Source organism: Protobothrops mucrosquamatus, unplaced genomic scaffold (assembly GCF_001527695.2).
Source record: "Protobothrops mucrosquamatus isolate PMUCROS unplaced genomic scaffold, P.Mucros_1.0 scaffold1172, whole genome shotgun sequence".
In the NCBI taxonomy this organism is placed as follows: Eukaryota; Metazoa; Chordata; class Lepidosauria; order Squamata; family Viperidae; genus Protobothrops; species Protobothrops mucrosquamatus.
The window spans coordinates 311608-333753 of NW_015387386.1; positions in this window are offsets into that span (position 1 = coordinate 311608).

The window sequence follows — 22146 nt, forward strand, 5'->3', positions numbered from 1 at the left end:
GATGGTTATAAGTCGAATCTATCTGTAGATAACTTAAATGATTTTGGAATTAACTTATATTGAATTTTTAAAAAGCTCTAAATATGCCACCAGGCTGTCACTAAAACTAGGCTGGAACTTTCTGTTTCCATCTAAAAATGCTGCAGATTAAATAAAAATTTATGGAATCAGACCTGGGTGAGTCTAGCCACCATGGTATATCAGCTGTGATTTATAGTTTAGTATCTTACAAAAATCCAAGCAATCGTGATTTATTCAATAAATTATTGCTAATCAAAGTCTGGCTTATAACAGGGTTATAAGACTAGGTTTAAGTCTCTCTGTATGGTACCACAATATTTGTTACAATTACTTTGCACAAGAGGGCAGTGGAACTGCTATGGTGTTTTCATTCCTCTTGATGGAGCAATGAAGCCGTCTGAGCACACACTGCAAAGTGCCAGCAACCGCCGCATTCAACTCACTGTCATTCTTCACTTTTGGCCTCAGTCTGTTAATGCCAAAGACTCGTTCCAAAGCCCCTCTTGCTTACTTTGTTCAGTACATCTAGGTCAAATCTGTTGACTAACAAATCAGCTGCTTCCTTTGTTATCACTTCTTTTATTGTAAGGTTGCTCTTAAAAAAAAATGATGCTGTATCACTTTGGAAAGTGCCGGTTTAAGCAGAAGACAGAGAAAAGGAGATAATAATAATAACAATAATGATAAAGTTGGAAGGGACCTCGGAGGTCATCTAGTCCAACCTCCTGCTCAGGCAGGAAACCCTATACCATTTCGGACAAATGGCTGCCAAGTCTTTTCTTAAAAACTTCCAATGTTGGTGCATTCACCGCTTCTGGAGGCAGGTTGTTCCACTGGTTAATTGTTCTAACTGTCAGGAAGTTTCTCCTTAGTTCTAGGTTGCCTCTCTCTTTGGTTAGTTTCCACCCGTTGCTCCTTGTCCTGCCTTCAGGCGCTTTGGAAAATAGCTTGACTCCCTCTTCTTTGTGGCAGCCCCTGAGATACTGGAACACTGCTATCATGTCCCCCCTCGTCCTTCTCTTCATTAAACTAGACATACCCAATTCCAGCAACCGTTCCTTATATGTTTTAGCCTCCAGTCCCCTAATCATCTTTGTTGCTCTTCTCTGAACTCTTTCTAGAGTCTCAACATCTTTTTTACATCGTGGTGACCAAAACTGGATGCAGTATTCCAAGTGTGGCCTTACCAAGGCATTGTAAAGTGGTATTAACACTTCACGTGATCCTGACTTTCTGTATATGCTAAATGTATCTACCCAACACATATTTTCTTGTCAGTATAAACCACTACTGTATATCCCTTGCCGTGTTTGAAATATTTTGAAACAGGGTGCTGGTACTTTGCTGTATTGCTTCAAAAATGGCTCAGCTTTACTTTTCCTTTGTTTTCAAGTGCATTGCTTTGAAGTATGATAGTGCATAACTTTGTATTAACCTATTCTTTAATAGTGTCTGTTTTAAGATGACAAAGCAGAAAATGACATCTCGGAGATGTGTAGTACCTTGTACCGAATTGCATATGTAATATCTTGTAACTTGTACCTTACTGTACAGATTTGACAGCTTTTTGACATTAAAAGCTGCTGCTTTTAAATTCAGAGGTGTCTATAGGGGGCATAAGAAGAACAAGATGGTGGCTGCGGCTGCCTGAATCAAGCCCATCCCCACAAATTTCTGATACTATATGCTACAACAATAAAGTACTATCCCCAGAATGGCTACAGTGTCTAGTTCTTCACCTGGCTTTCACTGAACAACTGACAGCATAAGGCAAAAACCTTAACACCCAGGCATGCTTTAGGTGGGGCACTAGTCATGCAGATTGAAATGGTAAATAAGTAATTTTGGAAGTGCAACTCTGAACACTGGGCTGGCTGCTGTTATCAGCCCAAATAGCATTTCCTGCAGTGAAAGAAGTTATCTGCCAAGGTACAGTTGGACTCCACTAATTCAGTCTATTCAGCTTCCCACCACCACTTGTTCCAAAGCACCACCAGAACACCACAAAACAGCCTAGCTGATTCCTCCACACCCTGCAAACAAACAACTGAACTGGCTGTGTTGTGTTGCCATAAGAGTAACATGATAATCCTAGAAGTTATTATAAATCTGCTGCCATATGAATTGAACCTGTTAATCAATACCCACCTCCAGCATACTGGATTCTCTTTTCCTTCTCATCTGTTTTTCTTCTAACCCTCAACTAACTTTCCATTGGTTTGTAGTAAGTTCAGTTTCTATTGACCTATTATGCATCTCTCTCCCTCCTCTGTCCCCCCATCTTGGGGTTTTTAATTCAAAGGATTTCATGTGCTTCAGCTGATGGCAAAATTCCAGCTGGCATCTTTTTTTTTATCCTGGTTTGATGTGACATTTTATTATTTTTTTGTTAGATTTATGTTCTGCCTTTCCTTCAGGAGCTCAAGGCAGCATACATAACATTCCCTCCCCCCATATCCGCCAGGACCCTCATATGAATTAGATAGGCCTGAGAGATTCTGATTGGCCGAAACCCATCCAGCAAGATTCTATTTGCTGAAGAATAGCTGAATAATGACTTCCTGGTACACTATCATTATGCCACACTGGCTCTCATTATAGTTCTGTGTCCAGGTTCCAACAATATGCTTAACTATATCTAGTTCCCCTTTTTGAGCTTGGCTGTCCACTGCCTGTCCACTGAATGTCTAGCAGTTCTGCTCCTCAATTTCTCATGTTATCTTTTTTGGAATTGTGGCCATCCATATGCCAAATTATTCTAATGTTGATACAGTTCTTGCTGTTTTAAAATAAGTATACTTTGTAAAATATACAGTTTAGTAATGAGTGTCTCAAGAGGGCTTCTTTTGAATTTAAGAAGGAAATGGTGTGAAAGTTAATTACCTGAACTAAGAATCTACATTCTCCCTTCAGCAGCTCAGGATGATGATCAAAAGCAATCAGTACTTTGTTTTCTGGCAACCATTTGGCCTTCCTCTGTGGTATTTGATGTAATTAGGGCCTCTCCTCTCTGTCATTAAAAGACAAATTGTTTGTAAACCACTAGTCTTAGAGTACAGCACTCTGTCTTCAGCCTTTTATCATAATTGTAATTCCAAGATTCAAGGAAACATCCTAAACTGAGAAATGGGAGCTAATTACACAGCTAATTGCTTGATAATGAATTGCTGCAGCTCCTGAAGTAATGTAGTACTTATTATTTTCTCCTTGGTTTCCTTTAGAGGACTTGGGATCAATGGTGGAATAGAAGACACCTTCTTTTTAAAAAAGAGTTGTCTTCGTTTTTGTGATGTACACCAGCCAGAATCATTTGTTGAGATGGGTGGCTATAGAAATCAAATAAATAAAATAACACATCTCATGCTACCGGTGGACTTCTATCTTTGACTTGGGGTTTGTGAACAGGAAGAACTTAACTGGATATATTGTGGTTCAATTGTACTGAAAGACAGATTCTAATGAGAGCAAAAGCCCCACTTGGATAGTTTCAGAAATGCAGGATATTCTTGTATTGTTGTAAACAACAATAATAACAACAACCATCAGCTTATCCCAGGTCCTTGGGAAGGACTCAACAGGTGGTTAAAAGGCCCAATCCAGTGTAAACAACTGGCTGATTATACAACAAACTATAATTTGGACCAAAAAACCTGCAAGAAAACTAATGGGTATTCATTAGCATATGTCCCCATAGTGATATTGATAGATTATACATACTCTGCAGAAATGGAGGTAGAGGTTTACTTCAGATCAAAAAAACTGCGAAAGAAGAAGAAAAGCATGCATTGGTTGATTATGTAAAAAACAGTCAAGAACGAGCATTGATGCTAGTTAAAAATTGAAACTTACTGAATGTACAGGAAACAAAACATGAATATAAAAATAATGTAATAAAAACACGAACAAAATGCTGGCAAGGAAAAACATTACATGATCAATTTCTACAAAAGATTGAGGAGAAAGAGAATAAAAATAAAACCTGGCAATGGCTTAGAATTGAAACATTAAAAAAGAAACTGAAGGCTTGGTTATCAACAGCAAGCTATTCTAACTAACACAGTCAAGGCCAGAATTGAAAAACCATCAGATGATTCAACATGCAGATTGTGCAAAGATTGTGCAAACTGATTATAAACACTTGCCAAAATGATCCACTGAAACATCTGTAAAAATGATCATGTGCCAATAATGAAAAAATAATATAATAAAATATGGGAACATAGAGTTGAAAAAGTAGCTGAAAATGAGCAAAATGAAATCTGTGTATTAAACTGTACCTATCTACCAATATTTGCAGGTCTTAAATTTTCTCTGATTTTTCCTATTTTTCCTACTTTTAAGTAAACATTTTATCAAAATACACCAATTTATCTATTTCCCTTTTATTATATTATTCAAATCTATCAACTTCATATATAGACAAGATACCATTAATAGATTCACAGATAAAAATGCACATTTAAATATACAATTTGTGACCAAATACATTTAAAGGACAACTGCATGACCACAAGAAAAGACACATTTGCTTTAAAAATATCCAAAAGGTGCTACATTTGTTTTTCTATGTGTTTCAAAACACATTTTTGGAATCACAACAAAAAACCTGCATCGTTCTAATCCATTCTTCAGCTAGAGATTAGTCTCTTGGCTTAATATTTCAGCTACAATTAACTTTTAGCCACCTGGATAATTTGCATCTTTGGTCAAATGTTAGTTGTGCATTGTGTAGCATTGTCCCATCTGTGATACTATGCCAGGAAGTTAGTCCATTCTTTCTCATCTTTTATAAAAATTATCAAAAGTTTGAAAGGGAGCTCTACCTTGACAAAGTTCAATCAGAAAGGTTTTTTTGAAGTCCCTCATAAATTGTTTGCTATGTTACTTTACTCTGAAAAAAAATCTTCTGAACATTCACAGAAACTGGTTTTTTTTCCTCAGACCAAAACAACTTTAAAACCAAATGTACAGGTATAGTATAAGGGGTACCTTGCTCAATAGTAGTAACTGTGAGAGGGATCTTGGAGTCCTAGTGGACAATCACTTAAATATGAGCCAGCAGTGTGCTGCAGCTGCCAAAAAAGCCAACACAGTGCTAGGTTGCATTAACAGAGGGATAGAATCAAGATCACGTGAAGTATTAATACCACTTTACAATGCCTTGGTAAGGCCACACTTGGAATACTGCATCCAGTTTTGGTCACCGCGATGTAAAAAAGATGTTGAGACTCTAGAAAGAGTACAGAGAAGAGCAACAAAGATGATTAGGGGACTGGAGGCTAAAACATATAAGGAAAGGTTGCTGGAATTGGGTATGTCTAGTTTAACGAACAGAAGGACGAGGGGGGACGTGATAGCAGTGTTCCAGTATCTCAGGGACTGCCACAAAGAAGAGGGAGTCAAGCTATTCTGCAAAGCGCCTGAGGGCAGGACAAGAAGCAATGGATGGAAACTAATCAAGGAGAGAAGCAACCTAGAACTAAGGAGAAGCTTCCTGACAGTTAGAACAATTAGCCAATGGAACAACCTGCCTCCAGAAGCAGTGAATGCTCCAACACTGGAAGTTTTTAAGAAGAGATGGTTTTTAAGAAGAGATGGTCCGAAATGGTGTAGGGTTTCCTGCCTGAGCAGGGGGTTGGACTCAATGACCTCCAAGGTCCCTTCCAACTTTATTATTATTATTATTATTATTATTATTATTATTATTATTATTATTATTATTATTATTATTATTATTATTATTATTATTATTATTATTATTATGGAGCTTTCAAATCAAAGTATTGAGATAGGATAGTATCAAAGTATTGACAAAGAAATCATAATTTATTTTTCCAATTGGGAAGGGAGTCAGAATTGAAAAATGTATTTGGGCAGAATGATAGAGAATGCCTCTGGGCAGTATAGAAAATGAGACCATCATGTCTTTTACCCAGGATGGGAACAAATCTGCAGCCATGCTGGTTATTTGGGTGCTGGATTGCTTGAGTATTCATTCATTTCCTGCTTTGGGTTTTTTAAATCTTTTTTTGGAGGTTGTGCCTGGAGAGTTTTATATAATCTGTATAAAGGAAAGTATGTATAATGCCAAGGACTTTTTTTAATTATAAAGAAGGACGAGTTGCTTCTGGGTTTACAGAAACAAGTAAGTATTTAAAGAGAGCCAATTATGTGTAGTGGTGAAGGCATCAGGCTAAAAACTGGGAGACTATTGAGTTTTATTCCTGCCTTAGGTACAAAGCCTTAGCCACAGAGACCTTGGGCCAGTCACTCTCTCTTAGCCCTAGGAAAGAGGCAATGGCAAACCACTTTTGATACTTTGCCAAAAATACCTCAGGAACTTCTCCAGGTAGTACTAGGAGTCAGCACTGACTCAAAGGCATGTGTGCAAGAGCATACACACACACTCACACACTTAAGAAGAGAATCAATGTGAGAAGACATTAAGAACTATGGCTGCTCTCTTTTCTTTGCATGCTCTTCCAGCCCTGGAAATAGCAATGGATGAGGAGCTATCATCAGGAGTAGGTTTCCAACAGCTTCTAAACCAGCGGTTCTCAACCTATGGGTCGCGACCCCATTTGGGGTCGATTGACCATTTCACGGGGGTCGCCAAACAAGGCTGTCCGCCATTTTTTTTCCCCTTTTCCGGCGGGTGCCTTACCTCCCTTGAGCTGGGCCAGCTGGTGGTCGGCCTGCTCCGTCTCTGCCACTTGCCAGCTACGCCTCGGCCGGCGCAGGGGGCGGAACCACGCTTGTGCGGCGCTCCCGGGCAGGGAAAGTCCTTGACTTACGACCGGTTGAGTAGTCCTTGACTTACGACCGGTTTAGTCCTCGACTTACAACCGGTTTAGTCCTTGACTTACGACCGGTTTAGTCCTCGACTTACGACTGGTTGGGGGTCGCGGCATTAAAAAGGTTGAGAACCACTGTTCTAAGCTGAGAGATTATCCCTCACGGTTGGAAGGCAACAGGAAGAAAAAGTAGATTCTCTTTGGGCAGCTCGCTACAATTTGGGCCATATGCACAGACTTCAACTCCCAAAATTCCCAAGCCATTGCTTAGCATTCTGACACTGAGGGTCGTACATCTGAATGATGTGGAGTTTGGGAAAGGCTTTCTCAGGATTTACTGAGGTTAAACTGTAATTGGTTTAAGTTAATTAAAGACTGCTAGAAACACCCAGCTGAATCAGACCAAAGATTTAGCTAAATCAGCATTGTAGAATCACATTGTGGTCCAGATGAATTTCTAAAGCTCATAAATAGGTCAGCAATTTCCTCTGCCACCTCCAACAAGCTCTAAAACCCTACATTTTTAAATGAAAAGCCACAAACTCTAACATTCATCAGTCCTAAATCTTCTCTCAGACATAGAATCTATATGATCATGAGGCAACACACACTTTTTTCATGAAGACACAACATCACCTTGTTGGAGATAGGAACATTGGGATGTGGCAGAAGGTGTTGAATTAAAGTTTGGATTTGTGGAATGTAACATCTTTTCACAGTCTTAGTTGTGGAATTTTCAGGACAAATGGAAATCCAGGAAAGGAAGCAGAGGATTTAAAATAAATATTCTAGCCAGAAGTCAGATTTATATTTTATTTTTTATTTCCTGTTTATTTCTCTTTTTAATATAGTTATTAAGCCTCAGGATCTCCTGTCTTTCTCTATCTATTTTAGAAAACTAGGATTTAACTCAGCTTTTTATTCAGAGTGTGCATGAAGATTTAAAGTTTCTTTTAGTATCATCTTTCTGCATATTAATTTGGAATGTCTTTGTAGCAGAGTTTCTTCTGTTTGAAACAGGTTTGCTCTAAGATATATTTATTTATTTCAATTAAAGTTTCTTTTCCATCACCGTACATTATTTGAAAAGCTCTGCAATTTATCACTTTCACCCTTGAGAATTTTGCATTTTAATATTTCAAGTTAAAAGGCATTTTTACATTTTTCTCTTTTCTTTTTTTAAAAATAGCTTATTTTTATTTATCTCTTGTGAGATTAATTTATCTCCTGAGTGTAGGGCAAAAACAAGAGCTGATTCCTCTAGTTGCATGCTTTAGTGAAATAGAGCCAGGAGCTGATACTATTGAAATTATTTTGCGTTTTAAATCTTTTACTTCAGAAAGTGCAAGTCTTATCTATCTCACACATGAAGATTAGGGGAAGGCTGCCAAGTAATGTGCTCTCTACAAGATAAGTGGTATATCAACCACTGCTATCCCAAAGCAAGAGGTGAACCAGCGTATGCAGAGGGCTTCTAAGAGAGGGAGCCTGGAACTTCCAACCTTCCATATTACAGGCTCAAATGTATCCTACCATAATCACACCCCAAATGAAATAAGTTCTTAAATATCTTAAGAACAGGGTAAAAAAATGAGATTTTGTCAACATTGAATTGCTAAGATACCTACTAACTTCTATTGCTACTCAACTTGCCATAGAAACAGGGGGGAGGGGTGGAAAGGAAACAGGATTCTCAGAATCAGTCCACGGACCATGAGAACCAAGGTCACAAAAGCAGGTGTCTGATGGAGAAGTGGACCATTCTCATAACAAACCAAAGAAGTATGATTGGGCAATGTGAACATTTGGTGGGTGGGGGTTATGGAAAGCTATTGTTAACTAACCAGATTTTCATGCAGGAAAACCAGAGCTGGTTTTGCTTCTTCAGTTCCGAGATGTGTATTCAATAAAGTTTATCTTTTATGGCACATGAAGTGCCTTGAAGATTCCTTGATTTTGAATTCGCTATTCAGATGTGGCTCCTCAACCGCCACATTCACAAGAAATTCTAAGACATATTTTTCATATAGCAGTTTTACAAAGGCCTCCTGTCTAAATTTTAGTTTATTCTGCAGTTGGTTTCTTGACCTTGCACGACACAGTTCCTTTCTCTATTTCTGATGGGCATAGTATATCAAGGAGGTTGTTTTTTTTTTTTTTTTAGTTTTTCATAGAGCTTACCATCCACATTTTATTTACAAATCCTTGATTCCAAGCTTTGAGATGACTTTAGCATGTGACCTTTGCAGCATTTTCACAGATCTTTTTGAGTCAGAGTGAATTTGCAGGAGATGAACAAAAAGTAAAGAGGCTTCAAATCAGGCTTAACTATTCAAGGGAAGGATTGTTTCCATAAATTCCATATTTCTGTTCAAAAGGGGAACTTGAAAAAAAATGGATTTGGTTTGAAATTTCCCATTACTAACAATTAGAGAAAAAAAAGGTTATCACATTACAAGAGATGGATTTCCAAAAGATTTGCATCCATATTTCACCAATGAAGCACTGAAGGTTTTTTTTATTGTTTTACTAGTGAAATAGATTTACATAAGGGATGTGCAGAAGTTGAATCTTTACAGTAATTAATTACCTAATTAGTAAAAAATCTTGAATCATGGCATATTGACAGCAAAATCATTCTAGATTGCTTCTGATATTCTATTGTAGGGCTGTGCATTTTTCTCATAATCAAGTCACAGTCTGCTTGCTCCTGTTCATCTGGAGGACCACAGGAACAGCACCAGAAATGCAATTGTATCAGTGATGGGACAGATTATTTGGTGCATTTTAAGGACTTTAAGAAGAGGAAAGTTGAATAAACAGCTTTAATTCCTCCCACTAAGCTGTCAAATTTAATAAGTGTAAATTAGGGCTGTATTTGATGGTTTGGGAAGAATTCTAAGTATAGAAAAGGAAGATAGGTATTTCACAGGGATCCCCTGCTTCCATTTCTAAGTTTTAAGGTTATATTACTGGAAAATAGCCATTTTGCTGCCAAGTTCTGATAGTGTATTCTTGAGAAGCTGGGGTCCTGCCTGTGACTTGTGGACTACAGTTTCATCAGCCCTGCCAACAAAGCACTTCTCTGATTTCTTTATATTAATATAACTCATAAACATTGCATTAAGCAAGAAGAGTTTGGGGCAAGCAAACTTTATCCCAAACAGTGTGTGTCAGATTTCAATTGTTTCAGTTAATGATCAGTCCATTTCTAAATGTGGAAGCTCCAATTTAAAAAAAAAATCAATATGCGCTTGGAGAAGTTGGAATGACATGCCTAGGAGACATAATTAAAATATTTAGCTACAGTCTTGTCTTGCTTCAATTGAGCTAGTCTTTTGCATTTTGCACAGTACAGATAATGCTTATTTTTTCCTAGGAAAAAAATAGAAAGTTTTTACTTGCAGAACCCCAAGAAATCCCTAGTGGGGGATTCTATGCAGCTTCTAAAAGGTTATTCCTTTTGTTTATCTAAATGTTATCAACTCTCCAAGGAGATCACTCAGTGATACTGCCTGGTAAGAAGCCGAAATTGTTTAAATGTGGGAAAGTTTCTAGGAATAAATTTGAAACACATTTAACTGCTTCTTTGTAGTGCAACTGGTTACTTGGGTTCCTTAAGAAAAAAAATTAAGTAATTAAGCAATCGGTATTAACATAAAGTGCTTTTTTAGAACTGGTAATGGTTTTGAAAGCATTACTTAACTGGCTGAAAATATCCCATATCTAAATGACAGAAGAACGGAATATCCACTCAGAAGCTTTCTTATAGACATCAACAGCATCATCAAACACTAACATCCTGAACTAATGTTCTGTAGAAGAGCAAAATAACAGAATAACAGAGATGGAAGGGACCTTGGAGGTCTTCTAGTTCAACCCCCTGCCCAATAATTGGAGATAATGCACAAAATGGAACCAATAGGCTGAAATGTTTGGTTCAAGATAACTCTATTATAAGGGTGGAGGGTGGTGGTGTCGTATTCCTTGGTGCTCTCTAAGACCTAATACCATTTCAGACAAATGGGTGTCAGTCTCTTCTTAAAAGTCTCCAGTTATGGAGCATCCACAGCTTCTGAAGGCAAGCTGTTCCACTGGTTTATTGTTCTCACTGCCAGGAAATTTCTCCTTAATTCTTGATTGCTTCTCTCTTTGGTTAGTTTCCATCCGTTACTTTCTGTCTTGCCTTCTGGTGCTTTGGAAAATAGATTGACCCCCTCTTCTTTGTGGCAACCTCTCAAATACTGGAACACTGCTATCAGGTCACACAGTTGGTATACTGGTTAAACTATAACAGAGTTAGGGTAGAACACATCCATGAAGACCAACTAGCAGTCAGAAGACATAATGAAAATTTCATGACATGTACATAGACTTAACCACAGATTTAACTGGGCAAATGTAACCATCCTAGACCAAGCCAAGTCCAAAATTGCCAGGGAATTTCTAGAAACCTGGCAAATTAGCCATCAATAGACACATAGACATTAACAACATTTACAGACTATGCAAAAGAGACAATCAACCAGCGAAAAAGGGAAAAAAAACACCCAAGCACCTCTCCCCCAGCAATCAACACCCAGATCAGCATAGATTAACTCCAAAATTAACATCAGACCAACAGTCAAGTAAATAATACCCCAATCAAGAAACTGCCAAAGAAGCAAACAGTAAACTGTAAAGAATCTCTAAGACCAGCCCCACCAACATTGACAAGGCAAACTACTAGAATATAAACTGACAGCAAATTGCACTCCTTACTAGCACTGATGATGTTACCTCATTTGGATAATGAAACATTTGCAAGAAAACAAGCAAGCTCAGAGAGCACTAAGGAGCCCTCCCCCCCAACAGATTTATCTTGAGCCAAACACTTCAACCTATTGGTTCCATTTTGTGCACTATCTCCATTACTGGGCACCACATTTTATGAAGATGCATGACAAGTTATTTGTGGCTGACATGTGATAAAGCAAAGAAATATTAGAGTAGGATTTATATTCTAATACAGAAGATTCTTAAAGTGAATATAAAGATAAAACCAGAAACTTTTCTTTTGGGAAAAAGACTTGGGGAAAAAATTGAAACTTTGATGTTATATATATATTGATGGAAGCAAGATTAATTTATGAACAAAAATGGAAGGATACTTCGATTCCCACAATGGACGAATGGCTGCAAAAGTTGATGGAGTTAGCAGAGATGGCTAAATTGACTGCTTTGATAAAAGAAAAAAAAAGTGGAAACCACTTCTGGACTTTGTGCTTGAGGTGGGAAAAAAATGAAACTTTGATTTTGGGTTTTACCAATTAAATAGATTTGTTGATATAGAAATGGCTAGTTTATATTATTATGTAAAAGTAAAAAGTTGAGGTTTGATTTTAATATCTTTACTGCACCAAAGGAAGTTGGAAATCAATGCCTTTTCTTTCTTTTTCCCTTCTTTTCTACACTCTTCCCTTTCCTTTTCCCTCCCCTATTTTCCCTATTATTTTTTTGTATTTTTGTATTTTATATTATAAACTAATAAACCCCCTCCTCCCAAAGAAGATGTATGACAAGCTGTCAACTGAACCTTGAGCAGAAACCATGAATCCAGGACAAATCTTGGAATGCCTCTTTTTTCAGCTACTGTTTCTTTCCAATATTTTTTCTTATAATAGTAACACACAAAAAAATCCATTGACTGAACGGAGTTAGGTTAACCTGGTCAACATCTCGATGTGTTTCAGGTTGAATTTTGGACTACTTAACCTCATTTTCTACGTTGTACTGTTTCTCTGCTACATTAGTCCCTGTGTTGGTTCAGGGAGCTTATTATGGGAACACAATCACATATAACACCCAGTAGTATTGTGATAATAGCATTTAAGTAAACATGAAAGGGAAGCTATAAGGAAGATGGCTGAGGACTATTTTCCGTAGCCATCTATGACAGAAATAATGGGTATAAGTTCCAATTAATTAGATTTCATTTACTGTAGATTAAGGAAAACCCTCTGATAATAAGATCTGTGCAGTAGTGGAACTGTCTCTCTATGGAAATTACGGACTGTCCATCTCTGAAAGTTTTAAGAAGCGGTTAGACAGCCACTTCTCATAGATGCTTTAATCAGTTTTCTTGTAGATTACAGAGGATTGGACTAGATGATATCAGTGATTATTTTCAAGTCTACAAGTTGAACATAAATGTTAATATCATAAATTTATTCCTACAACTCGGGGAGAGAGGTGGGGGCAGGGGGAAGAGGAACAGAGTTTCAAAACTCAATAGAGGTTGGATTATATGCTAGGTAGCTTTGATGAATGGTTGTGGATTCCATCCAATTCCTATTAGAGTATTCATCCCCATTGATGAGGGGGACCAAATTATTTCAGTTTTCCTGATATTATAACCAGCTGCATAATTTGTTCTTGTTTCTCCATGATATGAAATATAGTGTAGATATTTTGGTTGTTGCAGCTGGTGAACAATAGCTCTATATTACAAAGTGCCTTGTACATTACTGTTTTAAGATACATCACTGCCTTAACAGTTTGCAGAACACATTTGAAAATTTTAAAAGTATATGTCAAATTTCTTTGAAGGCAGATGGCTTTCTGGCATTTTGAAAGCACAATATTTATTTTGAAATGGCTATTTAAATTTTCTCTTTTTACTATACAAGCTCCTATTACAGAGTGAAACTTGCAAAATCATATCAAAACATTACATTTGTTTAACATGGCATAACATAACTTGTAAATTGTGTAATAGATCTATATATAAGAATATAAATATAAGAATGAATTTCATTTCATATATCTGAAGTGATAATCAGCATGCTTTCCCCTTTTTTCCTCTTTAAAATCTAATATTAGCTATTCTTAGCATACATTTGACAAAATATTTATGAATAAATTACTCCCAAACCATATAACATTCCTGTGTACATTTTCCTGGGAATGATTAATGTATAGAAGGTGGAACAATATCTGGAATATGTCTGCAGTGCAATATTTTTTGAGACTTTATGGAATCTTTCCTAAATAATCTAATTCTTGTTCTATGTTCTGTTAGCACGGTGCCTTTATAGGTTTCCTGGAGAAGTGACAATTATTTCAAAATGATGCCATGTGCATCATGATGTCATAATGCAGATGACACAACACATGTACTGGCATCCATTTACAACTCTAAAAAATTTGCATTATTTGAGTGATGATATGATGATAAGCAGAATGTTACTTGCTCCTGCATATGCTATCTAGATGTGTCACTTGATAGCCACTTGATAATTAATATACCGTAGGTTTCTTTTTATTGCATTAGTTTCTTCTTCCCCAAATGCTTTTCATTTTCACTCCCCTATGATCAGAGTTGGATTTAGACAAAGGAAGCAAGCTTTGTAGCTTATGACTGCACAGTCTGGAGGGGTATCTTGAAATTTCAGATTTTTTAAAAAAATGCATTACCATTTTATTGTAATTTCGTTGACGAAAGTCTTCATAAATTAAACCCTCTGTGTAGTTTACATGTTTCTGCTTAATGAAGGTGTGCTTGGTTTCTTCATGACTCTTGGTGTTATTTCCTGTGAAATCCAGTTGTAACTTAGCCTTATGTGAGCATGTACCAAATACAGCCTCTATGTAGCTTAGATGAGTCTCACCATGCCTGTCACCAGATGCCTTTTCTTGGCAATTTTCTTTATTTTGATTTAGTAATATTTGCACCTAAATTGTGCATATTGTGCTTCTTTTATCCTAATCCTTCCTATGAAAAGCTTCCTTCCCCCTTCTACCCTGAGAATAATTTCAAAAGCAACTTCTTTTCCATCAAGTTAAAAATAAAAGGTGAGAAAATTCAGAAAAACAACTCTCAACACAGATTAAAAGTTTCTTATTGGACTTAATACTTCAGATTGGCGAGGACAATATCTAGATCTCTTTAGTAGAGAGCCTGGGTGATAGCTTTGGAGAAAGAATCCAGAAGCCATTAGGAAAAATCAGGTACAGGAGAAACATGTGTTAACTCCAGAGAGGAAAGAGAGTATTACAAAGAGGTTGAGATTATCCCTTACCCTGACCCCCTGGGGTTTAAGTGGGAGGAAAGGGAAGAAATAGGCAGACTTGCAAGATTCTGTATTACAATCTATTTCAATAATGAATAGTTCTAGTCTCCCTGTGGAGTTTCCTGATATAGTCTACTTTGCAGGTTGACATCTTTTCCCCTTTTTCCTAACTCATAAAGTATATGCAACATGATCATCTTTGCTATACTGATAATCTTTAAGTGTTATCTTTTAAGCTACAGTTTAACCTTAGTCCTCACACTTCCAGAATTGGGCATTCAATTGTTGGTCCCTGCTGAGCATCAGTCTTAAGTGAAGTGGAGTGGATTTATATGCTTTGAAACTGCACAATCCACACCCATCATTAGCATGATGCTAAATGAGCAAATATTTATGTTCAGTGGTTACGGATGAGAGGTTGCGGCACAGAATTATTTTATTTGGGGCATTAGTACTACATTCAAAAAGAATACTGTTTATTTATATGGATTTGGTAACTGATTGCAGTGATACAACCATGGAGGATATCCTTAAATATACCTCCCCCCCTCTCCCATCTAATCGATCATCTATTGAAATATTGACATACCTACAATATATGCAGTATGACATTTTAAAGTCTAACTAATTTATTAGTATGTACTGTTTTGTGTTTTACAGTCCACTCCATGTGATCCATGAAGTATCCTGCAGTCTATGAAACTTTATGTGGTAAAAAATTGTAGAGTGCTCCAAGGCTATTTGATGTAATTAGTAATATTAATAAACCTTTGTTGAGATATAGTATAAATTTATGCTACAATTTATAACAATATCATAAAGTAGTGCAATTTGTATCATATGATGTCTCATCCCAACTAAAGTTCTCATTGTATTTGTCGGTTTGCCTGTTGGTACCCTCAAGTTAGCCCAAATAGTGCATTATATCACAGCAATTTTTGAATCAAGGTACTTAATATCCACTAACCTAAAGAATATGTAAAAAAATAATAATTGGGGACCGATTTCTCCTGTGGAATTGAAATTTTCACAATGTTCAGACCAGTTTTATTCACAAAGGCAAGCCAGTCGCAGCATCCCACAGTTGCTTGACTGTGATTTCTGATGCTTCCTGCCAACTTCCCACAAGCAAAATCAATGAGGAAGACAGCAGGAAGTCAGATGTCTCTTTTATTCCCACTGCCTTTTTGTCTGCCATTCTATTAATGTATTTAGTGAGTAAATATTATTATTATCAACATTCATTAAAATTATTTTTCTATGTATAATATACAGTATTATACATCTTCTTAGATGATCATGGGACCATTCATCATTGGATAAAAAAAATGTAGCCAGCCTAAAATGTAATATTCTGGTCACATCAGACTGTACTACCTTTCTCTCAAAAGATGGCTAGTACAGTATAAAACCAGTGTGGTATAGTGGTTAATATGTAGGTGTGAGCCAGATTCAAGTCAACCTTCAGCCACAGAAGCTCAATAAATGACTTCTTAGCCCAACTTACCTCCTGGAGTCATTATGATGATGAAAAATGGAAGCACATAGTTCTAAATATTATGCCTTGATCTCCTAAATAAAAAGCAAAATGTAAAACAAGTATACATAGAAGTAAATAATAAATAATATGTGGTAAGATATATTGGGGATTTTCTGCAACAATACTCCCAACTCTAGACAAGGCTGAATGATGGGGTATAAAATATTTATATCCAGCTGCTCATCATAATCTCTAAGGTACCTGACAACATAATCCAAAGTAACAATATATAAAAACAATGGAATATGCCCCATAAATTCCCTAAATTAGGAATAAACCTTCCATCTACTCAATCATTTTACTTCAACAGTTGAAGGTCACTTTGAAGAACACTTCTGTTGTTTCATGATTCTCCTGATTCTTGCAGCAGGATATGGTAGCCTTTCTTTTGCTATTTAATGTCTATGTTAAAAGGAAGCCACATTGGTATGGATTTCTATATAATTATAATTCCCAGAATTAATAATTCTAGCTGGGGAAAAAAGTCTTCAGTTCAGAATAGTAGACAGGCACTAGACTGGGAGAAGTGCTGGAGAACATCCTCCATTAATTGCTATTAGAACACCAATAATGGAATAGATTCTCATTCTTCAATGGTATGCCATTCTTTAAAAAAAATGAGTGTAAAAATGTTTTATCAGAGATGAAATTGTGTATAAATATTTATAGGGGATCTTAGCATACAAAAGAAAGGTGTAAAACAGCAAAGTGGCTCTTGAAGAGAGAGAATTAATTCCTTTGGATGCTCTCAGTTCATATTTCTTTTGGCACGAAGTGATTTTTGAGGTAGCAGCACTTTCAATTATACACGATATTATGATTAGATGGGTTAGATGTAGTGAAGCAGGGAGGATGGCGAGAGGGACCCCTGGGTTTTGCCGCAGGGTGCAGTGAGAGTCCCAATTCATTTAAATTATCTTAATAAGTTTGACAACTTCTGATTCATAGAAGACGTAGTGAGAGCAAGAGCTTTCGACATGCATACAGAAAGGTCAAATAATAATAGTCATCCTAATAATTCCTTTCAATGAAATATTGAATCACCAGAGTATTTATTAGTTGTAGGGGCAGAACAAGGAATTCTTATATTTGGTAATTTTTTTTAAAAAAGTATAGATGAGTATTATTACATCTGTAGCATCAAAGGTGCCTATGATCATTTATAAGACATCTGCAAATGTAGGAAGGCAGTGAAGGGAATCCTGATATATACTGGCTGCTAATAAAGAAAGAAGCAAAGAGAGAAGAAAGCTGAGACTTATTGTTAGGTTATTAGTAGCAGCCTAAGGTACCAGGGCTCAGCCCTTTTAGTGGCTCTGGAATCATGCCAACTATTTTGAGGCAACTTTTAAAAAGTTGTAATATAAACTTGAAAGAGGCTGGAACGTTAAGCTTTGCAATCTTTCCCAAATCTGTCTGAAGCAAGAGTCAGCAGCACAGTGCCTGTTACACACAGAGTGCAACAAGACTGTGAAGAGTTTGCTAACTCCCACCTAAATCCCATGAAATGTAGGCAGCCTTATGTGAAACTTCACTGATTTTTTTAAGAGTCCTGTCCTGAGTGCCAGGATTGGTTACTGACCTCTATTCTAACGTATTCTCATCATCTATTCTTGGTAACCCTCCCCCCACCTCATATTACTTGGGTTAACAACACATTTAATCCTCAATCCAAGACAGAACTTTCTGCTGAAGCAGGTCTAGCCAAATGAACTATGTTTTTTTCCAAGGAGAAAAAAAAATGGCAAGAAAAGACTTATGTGGCTATGTATGATTAGCAATTGTTCAGTGTTTGCTAGCACTTGTAAATGAGGGACTCAATGTAAGGAAAGCAATGAGGAAAATATTTAAATCATAAGCTTAAGTTGAAAAGGAAATGTTTACATTACTGCTTAAGGTAAAAGTAAGTATTTCATTGAGGTTTTCAAGATCACATACAGACAAAATTTTGATATAATATGAAAAGCTAAGATGTATAAATCAGCAGAACACACAGAAACAAAGGGATTCCAAAAGAAATAAATTTAACCTTGACTTTTTAAAATATAAATTTACATGTTGTATCCAGAACTATAAGCATCTCATACTGAGCAGAATATTAGTTGATTCATGGGCTGCTGACATTGCTAGACCAAATAGATAGTCTCATGTTAAACAAACTAATTTGAGTTAGCTATATTCTTATATTATTAGGGTCTCTTAAATAAAATAATGGGTAAGTTTAGGATTGTGTTTGTTTTACTTGTTAATGTACACATTTCCATTTCCTGAAGCATTATACAGATGGTCTCTGATGTCCATAGCTGGGACCAGAATTTTCATTGTAAGTCATTGCAGATTTAAATGAAAACATCACATGACTTGACCTGGTTTTAGAAATATTTTTATTGAGATTGTAAATCAAGTCACCAGAGTCATAAATTGAGTCACACAGTTATAAGTGCAAGTCCAGCTTAACCAATGGTGGTTTTTGCTGGCAAAAAAGTCACAAATCATGATCATGTGATTTGGGACAGTGCAACCTGTTTTAAAGCTGGTTGCAAGTGCTAGAACAGCGATTACATGACTGTTGGGCTAGGGCAGACATGTCAAACCCACGATGTCACGTGATGTTGCACGATGTATCGGAGCTTTTTCCCCATTGCCGGCAATGGAGTGGGCGTGACAAAAAGTTTGAATTTAGGTTGTAATAGATTTTTTTCCCCACAGCTATCATTAACTTGAACCATTGTTAAGCAAATGTAAGTTGAGGACTACCTGTAAAAGGGATCAAACTTATTTTTCATGATCCTGGGGCTACCTTTTTTAGGCTGCAAAATCCAAAGGAGTGCTAGATGGCAGCAAAGAGCTATAAAATACAGGTAGCATTTACTCTTTCCTGCTATCTAGTAGACATGCCCATTTTGCAGCTCAGCTATGCTATTTACATAATCACACTTCTCGGTATTTAGTCTCTCCAAAAAGAGAAAAGTATTCAAAAATTCACATATAAGCCCTACATTTTACACTGGGTAGCAAAAGAGGTTCTGCCACATTTTGATATGAGAAACTGCCTTTGAAAATACATCTTTTAACTAAAACTACACACAAAAATGATTATGGTTAGAAGAACACATCTGAATGGTATTCATGGATTAAAAAAGAGATAGTTATAGGATAAAATTACCCTAAAATATGAAATGAAAGAAAAGCAAAATTGACAGAATGGTTCACTCTACTTGGTCCAGTTCCCCACTTCCACCAAGTTCCTTAAAAATTGGAATGTTGATCCCAATTGGTCTTTTCATTTCTGATACATCTTCGCTACAAAGATTTGCTTTTGGTCTTGCACCAGGTTTATCTATTTCCTTATTTCCTAATTAATTAATTAATACATTATTCGGCAGAGTATTGTTAGGAAGTCTTTCAAGACCCTATTTTGAAAAGGCAACAAATCTGACCTTTGTGCTGTATCCTTTGTAATAAGTATACAGTAAATGTACATGAAAAATATGATAAAACATTTTGTCTATCGATCTTTCAGAATTAATTTAGCCCACTGGATGATTAGCATCCTTTCTCCCGAAACCCTCTGAGTCTTTCAAGTAAGGGAAACTGNTTGGAAACACAGCTGGTAATATTTGGTTTTAATTCGGCTTTTATCGGGGTTTATTTTTTGTATTTCTGTATTTTTGTATTTTGCATTTTTTGTATTGTGTGTATATTATTTGTTTTTAATATGCTGTGAACCGCCCTGAGTCCTATGGGAGAAGGGCGGTATACAAATTAAATTATCTATCTATCTATCTATCTATCATACTGAGCAGAATATTAGTTGATTCATGGGCTGCTGACATTGCTAGACCAAATAGATAGTCTCATGTTAAACAAACTAATTTGAGTTAGCTATATTCTTATATTATTAGGGTCTCTTAAGTAAAATAATGGGTAAGTTTAGGATTGTGTTTGTTTTACTTGTTAATGTACACATTTCCATTTCCTGAAGCATTATACAGATGGTCTCTGATGTCCATAGCTGGGACCAGAATTTTCATTGTAAGTCATTGCAGATTTAAATGAAAACATCACATGACTTGACCTGGTTTTAGAAATATTTTTATTGAGATTGTAAATCAAGTCACCAGAGTCATAAATTGAGTCACACAGTTATAAGTGCAAGTCCAGCTTAACCAATGGTGTTTTTTGCTGGCAAAAAAGTCACAAATCATGATCATGTGATTTGGGACAGTGCAACCTGTTTTAAAGCTGGTTGCAAGTGCTAGAACAGCGATTACATGACTGTTGGGCTAGGGCAGACATGTCAAACCCACGATGTCACGTGATGTTGCACGATGTATCGGAGCTTTTTCCCCATTGCCGGCAATGGAGTGGGCGTGACAAAAAGTTTGAATTTAGGTTGTAATAGATTTTTTTCCCCACAGCTATCATTAACTTGAACCATTGTTAAGCAAATGTAAGTTGAGGACTACCTGTAAAAGGGATCAAACTTATTTTTCATGATACTGGGGCTACCTTTTTTAGGCTGCAAAATCCAAAGGAGTGCTAGATGGCAGCAAAGAGCTATAAAATACAGGTAGCATTTACTCTTTCCTGCTATCTAGTAGACATGCCCATTTTGCAGCTCAGCTATGCTATTTACATAATCACACTTCTCGGTATTTAGTCTCTCCAAAAAGAGAAAAGTATTCAAAAATTCACATATAAGCCCTACATTTTACACTGGGTAGCAAAAGAGGTTCTGCCACATTTTGATATGAGAAACTGCCTTTGAAAATACATCTTTTAACTAAAACTACACACAAAAATGATTATGGTTAGAAGAACACATCTGAATGGTATTCATGGATTAAAAAAGAGATAGTTATAGGATAAAATTACCCTAAAATATGAAATGAAAGAAAAGCAAATTGACAGAATGGTTCACTCTACTTGGTCCAGTTCCCCACTTCCACCAAGTTCCTTAAAAATTGGAATGTTGATCCCAATTGGTCTTTTCATTTCTGATACATCTTCGCTACAAAGATTTGCTTTTGGTCTTGCACCAGGTTTATCTATTTCCTTATTTCCTAATTAATTAATTAATACATTATTCGGCAGAGTATTGTTAGCTTCAGAAAGTTCTGGGATAAAACTTTTCCGTTGTTTAGACTGGAAACACGACATAGGAAACATTATTCATATGTCATTTACATGTACTTTTTATACTATTTTGTAAAACAGATAGCTAGAAAGTCTTAATTAAATCGGGTGACCTACTAATCGTAGGAAAGAGGGCTTTGGGAGACTCAGAAAGTTCATTCCCTTTGACAGACCCTCCCCTCCCACCCCCACCCCACAAAATCTCATTAAGAAATGTGTCATGGTTCACATACCAGGCAGGTGTAGACAGGATCAATTTACAGCAAGGGTCTAGAGAGCAGAAATTGATGGAGGATATGGAAATTCAATTCCTTTGAAAATATATGTGCTCTTTATGATGAAAAGGTGATGTCAAGTGGATGCATGGTTGAAAGAGGACTTAGTCGTGGTGCTCTTTTTCTCCTCTCAGGATGAAGAAATCCTCTCTAGTGTTCCAAATCTGGAAATAGAGATAGTTTCGTCACAGTTATGAAGGTTAGACAATCACCTACCAAAGTGCAAAAATCCATATTCTTAAAATAAAACTAGAAAACCAGGCCATTGAAATCAATCTGTCATTCATTTATTTGAAGGAAAATGTATTCAAGGGGGTTGGGAATAA